We start from the raw sequence: 12,082 nt of genomic DNA on the forward strand, positions 1-12,082 counted from the left end.
TGTTGGCACCATTTTGCACTCCTGCTAGATTAAATTTTTATGAATGAGCTGCATGCCCTCTTAGCAAATGGTAATACCCTGCCCTGAGGATAGATGGGCCTTTGAGGCTGCCAGCAGGAGTGACCCAAAGATCAGCCAAAGCACAGGTCAAATGACTGGCAGAACCACTCAGTATGAATTTCTATAAAACCAGGCAACTCTCACCACACAAACCGACTGACAATCATAAGAAATTTCACCCAACATGTCAATTAACTCAGATATCTGGAAATACATTTACAGCCAGTTACTTCTGCTAAGACCATGAAGATACAAAACTGTCAAAATCAGAGGCTTAAGGGAAAATACAATTATTTTCCTGGTTGGGGTTTCTGACTGCAGTACTTGATCTACAAAACTCTGGGCTGAAGTTATGTGTGCACGTCATCTGAGGGGTCCATCAGTTGTACAAGGCCTGTCTGGAGAAATGGCAGCCCCCATCCATTCTTTTTCTATTTCTCACACCCCAGCAGCAATGAGTTTCAATTATTCCTTAGAATCAATTGGTTCTTTGAAATTTATAATACATTCACACCACATACGCACTTTCCAAACCCCAGTTCTCCCAATACAATTATAGTGTATTTCGGTTAGATTAACATTCAGTGTTTACATTATTTTGATTATGCAAATATTACTGAGAACTGACCCATGTAGTATGCTGCAATTAGTCTTCCTTTTCTGCCCCAACTCCTTAACATTCCTTGGAGATGAAAAGTTGCCTTTTTAATTTGTTTCGTATTCTTTGTACTTATCACGAGTAGTACCCCCAAGCCCCCATCAGCAGTCTGAACTGCCTCTCTCTGTGTCTGGTTTTACATTCCTGTACCGTGCTCTCCTGGCAGGTGGACTTTTTAGTTGTGGCTTGCAGTTTCCTTAGTTGCAGAACAGGGGCTCCTTAGTTGTGGTATGCGAACTCTTAGTTGTGGCATGCATGTGGGATCTAGTTCCCTGACAAGGGATCGAACCCGGGCCGGGCCTCCTGCATTGGGAGTGTGGAGTCTTAACCACTGTGCCACCAGGGAAGTCCACTGATACTGATTCTTTCTCTTTTTTATGGCCATGCTATGCAGGTTGTAGGATCTTTCTTCCCCGACCATGTATTGAACCCGGGCCCTCGGCAGTGAGAACGTAGACTGCTAACCACTGGACTGTCAGGGAATTCCCTGATCCTGATTCTTTTTTTTAAACATCTTTATTGGAGTAAAATTGCTTTACAATGTTGTGTTAGTTTCTGCTTTATAACAAAGTGAATCAGCTATACGTATACATATATCCCCATATCCCTTCCTTCTTGCGTCTCCCTCCCACCCTCCCTATCCCACCCCTCTAGGTGGACACGAAGCACCCAGCTGATCTCCCTGTGCTATGTGGCTGCTTCCCACTAGCTATCTACCTTACATTTGGTAGTGCATATATGTCCATGCCACTCTCTCACTTCGTCCCAGCTTACTCTCCCCCCCCAACCTGATTCTTTATATGTGACCTGTTTCTCTCTTTCTCTCTCCCACTGAGGCTTTTCCACACAGAATGGTCTCTTTGTACCTGAATCCTGGTCAGTCTCAGTATTTATGTGCTTCAGTTCTGGGAAATTTTGCTGTGTTATTTCATTCTCTCTTCTCATTTTCCCTTCCTTCCTTCCTTTCTTTTTCTCTCTCCTTTCTTCCTTCCTTCTTTCTTTCCTTCCTTCCTTCCTCCCCTCCCCTCCCCCCTCCTTTCTCCCCTCTATCTCTATCGCTTTTTTTCCTTCCTGCAACTCCTATAATTTGGCTAATGAATCTTCTGGTTTGGAGGTCTAATTTCTTATCTTTTCTACTTTCCATCATTTTGTAATTTTGTTTGGCTTTCTAGACATCCTCAATTTCATTCTCCAACCCCTGTATGAAATGGATTTTTAATTTCTGTTGTGTTTTAATTATCAAAAGGGAAGAGCAGGAGGCCTTTGCAGTGGCCTCACTGTGGGTACATTTCCCAGCCCAGCCTTTCCCCTGCTGTGCTCACTCTTATCTGCACCTGGTGTCTTAGGACAGACACCTCCACTCCACCTTCTCCAAAGCAAAAACAGCTTATCTTTGACAGGGTGGGCAGGAAGCTACAGCCTGGATGTGTGGTGTGGAGAAAAGACCTGGGATCCAACTACTTTTAAAAAGACTTTCAAGTATGCCTGCTTATGTCAGCCCCTCTCCTTTGCACCAAGTCCCCAGGTACCTGGTGTTGCTAACTCCTAAGGCTGTAGGTCAGTCATCAACAGCCTGGTGGACCAGAGCTGCCGAAGCCAAGGTCTGGCTCTATCCTAACTAGCCTGTGACTGTGAACCATTACTTAAGCTCTCTGTGCCTTAGTTTCCCCACATACAAAAGGCAATGGCAGTGCATATGTGATTAGGGAGCTAGTAAAAGTGAAAGAACATTTAAAGTACTTAGAAAAGTATTCGGCCAATTGTTTTAGCCATTATTTATTTGTGGGGGTTCTTGGTTTAAATTTCTGGCTTCTTTGATTAGGAAATTCTCAAGATTTCCAATGTACAGCCAACATTGGAAACTGTTGCAGAAGGATTTCACATTGTGAAGTTCTCCAAGAGTTCTACTGAGCTCCTCAAAGACTCGTGACAGGAATTTGCCAGAATTTTGTCTTGCCAGCCTTATCAAGGTTAACCACCTTGATGTTCCCAGATGCTGGCAGGTGGAACCATTGCAGTCTGTTGTGCACCATGGCTGGAACATGTCCAGGGGTTTGGTTTTCAGTTGGGGATCACTGGCTTGCACAGCTGCTGAGTGGTCAGCAGGCATTGTTTATGTGCAAACCAACTGGGCAGCATGGTGATCACCTGGGAACCACCAACAACTACTAAATCAGAAACTCCAGATGGGACCAGCCATTTTTGTGGTGTTAAGCTCACCAGGGGAATCCTCATCTGAGAACTACACAACACAGCATGGTGACTGCCGTGGGAAAACTTACAGGATTTGCATTCTCAGTCTTGCTAAGTGCCTCTGAGACAGTGAAGGTCTTTCCAGGGTACCAGTGTCAGCATATTGATGCACCAGTGTTGCTGCTTCTGACTCTCCACATGAAGGAGAAATAATATATGTAATTAATATATATAAATATTATACCAACAAAGATTGTATAAGCATGTTAGTATATATAATTATGTGTAAATCATAAGACATAATACATCCATATGAAAGAGCAATAATACATATAATTAATATATATAAACATTGTACAAATGTAGGCTATATAAATATATTAGTATATATAATTATGTATGAATCACAGCATATATCCATATGAAAGAGAAGTAGTACTTTTAATTAATATATATCAGTATTATACCAATATAGATTATATAAGTATATTAGTATATATATTTATGTGTAAATCATAATGCATAATATATTATACAATATGTAAGTAATTATATAACAATGTAACTATATTATATATAATTATATATATACTAAAATATTTTTTGAAAAAGGTAAAAATGGTAAACATTTGACTATAGTAAAAACCCACACAGAGTCTGGCAAAAATAATCCAAAATAAAAATAGCCCAAACAATACTGTGAGTCCAGAAAGATGAGTGTGAGATTCAAAGCAAGGCCTGTGTTTGATGGAAAGTTATGGGTGAGGGTCTGTACAAGTTCAAGTCCACAGGCAGACTCCCCGCCCCCCACCCCTGGCCCCCATTCCAGATCTGGGCAAATCTCACCACTTTTGGTTTGGATCCAACCAATCAGAATGAAGGCAGAGGTATGGCACTGTCTCCACCAGTTAAAAGCCCAGACCCTTGAATAACCATCCTGCAACTATTAAATAAGAGAAACCATTTACAAATATGAAAACCAAAAAAAGGTTTCAGAGACACAGGTCTACTCCTACTGACTGCTGTCAGAGCTGAAAACATAAAGGACTTCAGGAAAGGCACTTTGCAATAATAATCAAGAGCTATGGAAGTTTGCTTTCCCTATGATTTATACTGAGAAATAATCCAATGATACAAAGCGAGCTGGATGTGTAAAGGCTCTCATTATGGCAATGTTTATGGCACTGATAAGTTAGAAACAACAAAAGTGTCCAGTGATGGGGAAGGCCTAAGGGAATTATATTTTCTCAATTCCATGGAACATTATTCAGCCATGAAATATATTTGTGGAGATTATGTTACAAAACAAATTGTCTCTGAAAATAGATTCTTTAGAGGAAAAAGAGAAAGCATTAAATTGTTTCTACGTAAAACTAGACGTGCATATGACCAAGGAATTGACAGGACTATAGAATCCACTAAATTTTTTTTCTTTTTTTTTGTTACTGCGTTGGTTCTTCATTGCTGTGTGTTGGCTTCTCATTGCTGTGACTTCTCTTGTTGTGGAGCACAGGCTCTAGGCACATGGGCTTCAGTTGTTGCAGCATGCTGTCTTAGTAGTTGTGGCACGTGGCCCTAGAGCACATGGGGTTTATTAGTTGCAGCGCATGGGCTCAGAGGTTGTGTTGTGTGGGCTCAGTAGTTGTGGCTCGCAGGCTGTAGAGCACAGGCTCACTAGTTGTGGCACATGGGCTTAGTTGCTCTGTGGCATGTGGGATCTTCCCAGACCAGGGATCGAACCTGTGTCCCCTACATTGGCAGGCAGATTCTTAACCACTGGGCCACCAAAGAAGTCCCTACATGTTTTCTAAATGAATTAATTCTTCACGCAAAGTTATAATTTATTTTACAAAGGAATATAAGGAAAACTATATGACACTGATGAAAGAAATTGAAGATGACACAAACAAATGGAAAGATATATCATCTTCATGGATTGGCAATTAATATTGTTAAAATGACCATATTACCCAAAGCAATCTACAGACCCAAAGAAATACCTATCAAAACACCAATGGCATTTTTCACAGAACTAGAGAAAATAATTCTAAAATTTGTATGGAAATACAAAACACCCAAAATAGTCAAAACAATCTTGAGAAAGAAGAACAAAGCTGGAGGTATCAGGCTCCCTGATTTCAAACTATATTGCAAAGTTACAGTAATCAAAACAGCATGATACTGACACATAGATCAATGGAATAGAATAGAGAGCCTAGAAATAAAACTATACATATATGAGCAATTAATTTATGACAAAGGAGGTGAGAATATACAATGGGGAAAAGACAGCCTCTTAAATCATGTTGGGTAAACTGGACAGCTACATGCAAAAGAATCAAACTGGACTACTCTCTCATACCATGCACAAAAATAAATTTGAAGTGGAATAAAGACTTAAATGTAAGACCTGAAACCTTAAAACTTCTAGAAGAAAACATAGGCAGTAAGATCTTTGACATTGTTCTTAGTAACAGTTTTTTGGATATGCCTCCTCAGGCAAGGGAAACAAAAGCAAAAATAAACAAGTGGGACTACATCAAACTAAAAAGCTTTTGCACAGTGAAGAAAACTGTCAATAAAATGAAAAGACCACCTACTGAATGGGAGAAGATATCTGAAAACAATGTATCTGATAAGGGTTTAATATCCAAAATACATAAACAGCTCATACAACTCAACATCAAAAAAACAAACAACCCAACTAAAAAATGGGCAGAGGATCTGAACAGAAATTTTCCCAAAGAAGACATACAGAGGGCCAATAGGCACGTGAGAAGATGCTCACCACCACTAATCAGAGAAACGCAAATCAAACCCACAATGAGATATCACCTCACACCTGCCAGAATGTCTATTATCAAAAAGACAACAAATAACAAGTGTTGGCAGGGATGTGGAGAAAAGGAAGCCCTTGTGCACTGTTGGTGGGAATGTAAATTGGTCAGCCACTCTGGAGAATGGTATGGAGATTCCTCAAAAAACTAAAAATAGAACTGCCATGTGATCTAGCAATTGTACTCCTGGGTATCTAGCCAAAGAAAACAAAAACACTAATTTGAAAAGACACATGCATCCCCAGTGTTCATGGCAGCATTATTTACAATAGCCAAGAAGGAAGCAACCTAACTGTCCATCAACAGATGTGTATATATATACATATGTGTGTGTATATATATATATAAATATAAATACATATATATATATACGCACACACACAAACACACACAAAATGGAATATTACTCAGCCATAAAAATGAATAAAATTTTGCCATTTGCAGCAACTTGGATGGATCTGGAGGGTATTATGCTTAGCAAAATAAGTCAGAGAGGGAAAGACAAATACTGTATGTTATCACTTTTTTGTGGAAACTAAAAAATAAAACCAACTAGTGAATATAACAAAAAAGAAACAGAGATATAGAGAACAAACTAGTGGTTACCAGTGGGGAGAGGAAAGGGTGGGTGGGGCAAGAGAGGAGTAGGGGATTAAGAGATACAAACTACTAGATATAAAATAAGTAAGATACAAGGATATATTGTACAGCACAGGGAACATAGTCAACATTTTATAATAACTATAAATGGAGTATAATTTTTAAAAATTGTGAATCATTATGTTGTACACCTGAAACTTATATACTATTGTTAATCAACTATACCTCAGTTTTAAAAAGCAAAATTAAATTTTTAAAAAGAAACTATCCCCAGTGCTGAACCATTGGCACACCCAGTTTTCAGCACCCAGGTTTCTCGCCATCAGGTGGCCTGTTACAGAGGATTCCTATACCACAGACATTCCTACATCCAGGGACCTGTGAGGCTGCTCCTCTGCCTCAGGGGCACCATTAGGGACCTCCTGCTCCCTGCCACTTCCCTGAGATTTGCATCCCAAAGGATCCAGGCTGCCACCTCCCCAGTGTTCCTCCTCTTCAATGCCACCATGCTGCACTTGATACTCCTTCCATGGCCACTTCCATCTCTGTCCTTCTTCTCCCCGCAGCCCATGTCCCACTCCTGCTAGCCTGCCTTCTCCTCTCCTTTCCTTCTCTGCCTGCATCCTCGAATGAACCCTCTACCTAATGATCTACTGTCTTCCAGCTCATATGTTGGCAGATGAACCCTTTAGAAAAAATCACACCTCTGCCCTCGGGGACACCACAGAGTCATGGTGGGTTCATAATGCTGTGCAGGGACACCATTGCTCTTCCTCAGTAACATCCTCTGTTCCCCTCAGCAGGCACTCTAAGTGTTGATTCTCACCTCAGTTTCCTTACTTAAATGGACCCCTCTTACTTTTTAGCTACAATCTTGCCTTTTGTGTTACAGAGGAAATCAGGTGTAACATCCACATTAGGTATAAAAATTTTTTGGCTTCTTACCATGGTCACAGACAGATTTATCCTCACGGTGATGGCTGTGGTCCACTTCCCTTTACCGTGCCCAGCCTGCTCTGTTCCTGGGAGGCTGCCCCCTAACTCCCCATTACCAATCTCCTTGGACCTCCGGCTTCCCGTGAGTTTGGCTAATAAGAGGCAATCATAGGATGCCAGAGACTGGGGAGAGAGAAACTGGGGTATTTAATCTCTGTTACCTCCGCATCATTGGTTCTACTTCTCTGTCAGCAACTTTATTCCTCCAAAACTATAACTCGTCCTGGCAGCCTTACCTCCAAATTTCCAGCTGGAATTCCACTGGCTCCAGAAATTCAGTTGTCTTCCCATTCCTTCAGCCCTAAAGGTGGGAATGTCTTCTGGCTCTTAGGAATCCCTGGTGTGTTATATTGACTGAAGAAAAATGCACAAGCTAAAAGTTGCAAGTTAAATTTTATTTGGGAGTCTTATTGAGGACTATACCCAGGAGACAGCCTCTCAGAAAGCTCTGAAGAAATTGTTCTGAAGAGGTAAGGGAGGAGCCAGGATATATATGAGTTTTTTTGCTGTTGAAAAAAGATGTAGTCAAACATCAGAAGATTACTGCTAATCACAAAAAAACAGACTTCTCAATGATTTTAGTGCTTTTCTGTTTTTGAAGGTGCAAGAATCTGGATTCATTGAAATTGTTCCTTGATATATGCATTTTAACTCTCCAAGGCACAGAATGTTTCCTGTTTTTCTCCATCCTGAATTCCCCTTAGGGTGCACAGTTGGGCAGCTGCAGTGGCTAATAGCTTGATGCTTATAGAAATGGTGCATTCCTTGTCCACAGTCACCATCCTTTGGACTTCCTTAACCCCATCTCTGAAAACATGTCTTCACTAAGGCCTCCTCCTTGAAACCACCTGTTTACTACTCAACCCCAAATGATCTGCGCCCCCATTCCTCCCTGTCCCCACCATCCTTTCTAGGGTGATAGCTCCACCTCTCCTCTTGACCCTCTCTTTCCTGGATCTCCATTTCTCCCATTCTGTTCTACTCTAAAGCCCTCACCTTTACTCTAAACATGCCCGTAACTCTTCTATCACCTGTTCTATACTCCCTGCTATATTTCCAACCATTGCCCTATATCTTCCCTTTTGTTGCACTTAGTCTTCTTAAAAGTATAGTTTTTTTCATACATTTCATCATCTCCCATTCGGTTGGCACCATCCTGTGACCTAAGTGGCAGCCCCTCCATTTTCCTGCTAAGGTGTTGTGATGGGTAATCACCGCCTCCATAGGTGATTCTCAGTAGGTCCTTACTTGAGCTCTCTGAGGCTGTGGTCATAAACATGGGTTTGGAGTCAGACAGAATGGCCAGTTCCTAACCCTGTGTGGCCTGGGCACATCTCATAACCCTTCTGATCCTCTGTTTCTTTCTGTGCAGAATGGGATGTAAACTCTATCTCAAGGTCATGGGATTGAAGGAGATAACGGGTGTGCATCACTTGGCACATGGGGATGCTCAAAGAAGTTATGACTGCCACTGCTGCTCTTATTCACCATCACTGATTTTCTCTTGAAAACAATATTTGTGCCCCACAAATGCATATGTTGAAACCTAACCTCCAGTGTGATGGTAGATGGAGGTTTGGGTTTGGGAGTTGAGCAGGTCATGAGGATGGAGCCCTTATGAGTGGGATTAGTGTTTTTATAAAAGACACCTCAGAGAACTCCTTTGCCCCTTCCATCATGTGAGGACTCAAGGTGGCACTCTATGAATCAGGAAATGGGTCCTCACCAGACACAAATCTGCTGGAGATTCGATCAGCTTCCAGAACTGTGAGAAATAAATGTTTATTATTAAAGCTGCCCAGTCTATGGTATTTTGTTATAGCAATCCCAACTAAGACACATGGCATCCATCAAATTAGATTTCCATATGTATCCTCCAAATCCTGATCATTTTTTCTCAGCTCCCATGTGGGAAGTCTGGCATTTCCTTAGGAATCCCTCCTCTTTGTTCTTCCCGCCTAAGTTTGCACAAGTCTCCGGAGACTCAACATTACCTGCACGCCTATGACTTTTAAGTTTCAGTCTCCAGCCCTGACTGTTCCTCAGCTCTGGACAGCTCTCCATGGAAGTGCCACTACTCACATGCATTCAGAACAGAGCCCTTACCTTTCCCTCTGCCACGTGTGCTCTTTATCTTAATGGATGAGACTCACTCAGGCTCACCATCCAAGTCAGAATTATAGCCTTTGCTCTGCATTCCTCTCCAGGAGAGATGCAGCAGGCCCTGATTAGACTCCTCCACAGCCAGCTCCTGCCCTGCTGCCAGGCTGTGGCGAGCAGGTAGTTTCCACTGCCCACTCCTTCAAGGGCTCATCTGCAGAGGCTGCTTGGCTGGAGGCCATTACTCCTGGGCCAGTTGAGGGGGTGAGGAGTGAGGGGGCGAGGGGAGCCCTGCAGACCCTAAGGGGACCCTCAGTTGGGGGGGCCACCAGGCTGGGGCATATGTGGCTTCACAAAGCCGCACTTCTCCACCTGCCCAATCCTGCAGCCTCTTCCTGCCTTCCATGGAGGTTGGTCCCTAACGCATCTTGCACCCCCCAAACTCCATCTCAACTTTGCCTCCAGACAAGCCAACCTGCTCCACTTTCCCTCACCCATCCTTGTCATCCAGGTTGTTTTACTGTCTCCTTTCCAGACCACTGTTCTGGCCTTCCTTTAAGACCCCAACTGTGAACAACTCCCCAGAGCCACCCTGCATCACTGTAAAGGTGTCCACATAAAATGCAAACCTGACTGTGTCACCCCTCTCAAGCCACTGCAGGTCTGCTTGAGCATCTTGAGGAAGTTACCGGATATTCCTAGACCCTCCAGGTCTAGCCCTCTTAGTGGCCTGGCTTCCCAACATTCCACATTAGCCCAACCAATCTACACAGGATTCTGGAAATCCTGAGCCTACTCAAGCCTTGAGCTGTTCCCCACACAGCATCTCCTCCCAAAGTACCTTTTCCTCTCAGCCTACCTGGAAGATCCAAGCAGTCCCTCAAAACTCTGCTTGGGGGTCATCTCCCCACTGAAGTCACCCCTGACATCCTTAAGCCAAGCTCAGCATGGCCCCCTCTGGATAGTTTTTGTATCTTACACATGTTAAAACATTTACATAGCATACTGCATTATAATATTAATTTTCAATTTTCTGCCTCTCTTGCTAGAAAGAAACCTTCTATGGGGCAAAGCCACACTCCCCAGAGCCCAGCTTATGGCCCATCCTCAGGAATACCTGTTTGGAGTCTCTAGAAGCAGGAGAAGGCAAGGAGAAGGATTCTTCTCCAGAAATTCCAAAAGGCATGAGGCCTGCCCACATCTTGACTTTATCCCCATGTAAGCCATTTTGGATTTCTGACCTACAGCACCAGGAGATAACAAATTTGTGTTGTTTTAAACCACTGATTTTGTGGTTATGGCAGCAATAGAAAATCAATATGCTTTTAAATGAATAGATTTAAAAAGAAAAACTGAAATATTCTGGAAAGGCTGCCTGGCTTTCTCAAGTCTGACTTAATAATGGTTTCCTTTTTTTCTGTTTTTGTCTGTGTCACCAGACTATGAAAATTTCATCCATCATCCATCTTTATGTAGTCACAGGCTGATAAACTCAATACTCGGGCTTTTGGGATAATGTCTAAAATAAGCAGTAACAGCCCCCAGTGAGGGCCCACAAGGCTGTCGGCGGGGGGAGGGGGGTGAGCGGGGGGGCTTCTTGACTGGGCTTGCAGCTTCTATTTTGCTGCTAAGAAGCCTTTGGGATTGTCTTTCTGCTTTTCTCCTATGTTCCAAAATGCTGATACCATCTTCCTGAAGTGAGGTTTTACTGTACTATTGTATTCTTAAAATACTAATCACACTCTTAGATTATGTATCTTCTTACATGTGGTAAATTTATATTGCTATTTACATTTTAAAATGGTCAATTTCCCTTTACTTGCTTCATCATAACAAAAGAAATAAAAGTCTCCTGTTGGCTAAAGGGTTAACATTGTAGCTTTTTTTTTTTTTTTTCCTCCTTGGAGACTCAGAACGTGCATGCCTGTTCTATACTCCTTTCACAAAAAGAATCAAGGGCGAGGAGCCTAGGTTTGAATGTGCATTCACTGTACATTCATAATAAATGCTGAACAGAATGGCACATTCATGGTTGCTCCTTGATGTAAATGAATGGCTGAATGAAAGTTTTAGGGCACAGCTCACTTCCAAGAGGGCAATCCTGTTCACACTCATACCTATCCAATGGTTCTTGAATTTCCTTGGAAAAACTAGTTTTTCCTCTCTTTGTAACAGCGGTCTCCTTCCTCCCTGCATCTTTGTAATCAGGCTGGCTTTTTTTTTTTTTTTTTTCCCACACTGCCGTTGGATGAAAGATCCCGCCTTTGATTGAAATGGAATCTTCCACTATTGAGCAAGCTTTTGTTGAATGAGTCATCAGGGCGGATGCTCATTGGCTGAGTCCGCTGGAACCAGGGGATTGCCTGGCGCCGGCTGCAAGGCCCTGCTTCATTCACAGAAACGCTGGCTCGCTCGCTAGCCCTTTCATTCACACAAACAGCATTTCATTCACATTTTGCTGTTTTTGTCTGCTTCTAATGAAGATCACGGTTTGGGAATGATAGGGCAGTTTTGCTTTAGATTTGGGGGGTACTTGGATAACCATCACCATCATCTCTGGGGTGTGCATTTGCTGTTGCTATGCCAGCAAGGGGAAGGAAAAAAAAGAGTGCCATGCGGCTGCTCGGCTAGGCCTGCA

This window comes from Delphinapterus leucas, chromosome 6 (assembly GCF_059928025.1).
Source record: "Delphinapterus leucas isolate spDelLeu-1000000601 "Yukka" chromosome 6, BTC_Dleu_Yukka2, whole genome shotgun sequence".
NCBI lineage: Eukaryota > Metazoa > Chordata > Mammalia > Artiodactyla > Monodontidae > Delphinapterus > Delphinapterus leucas.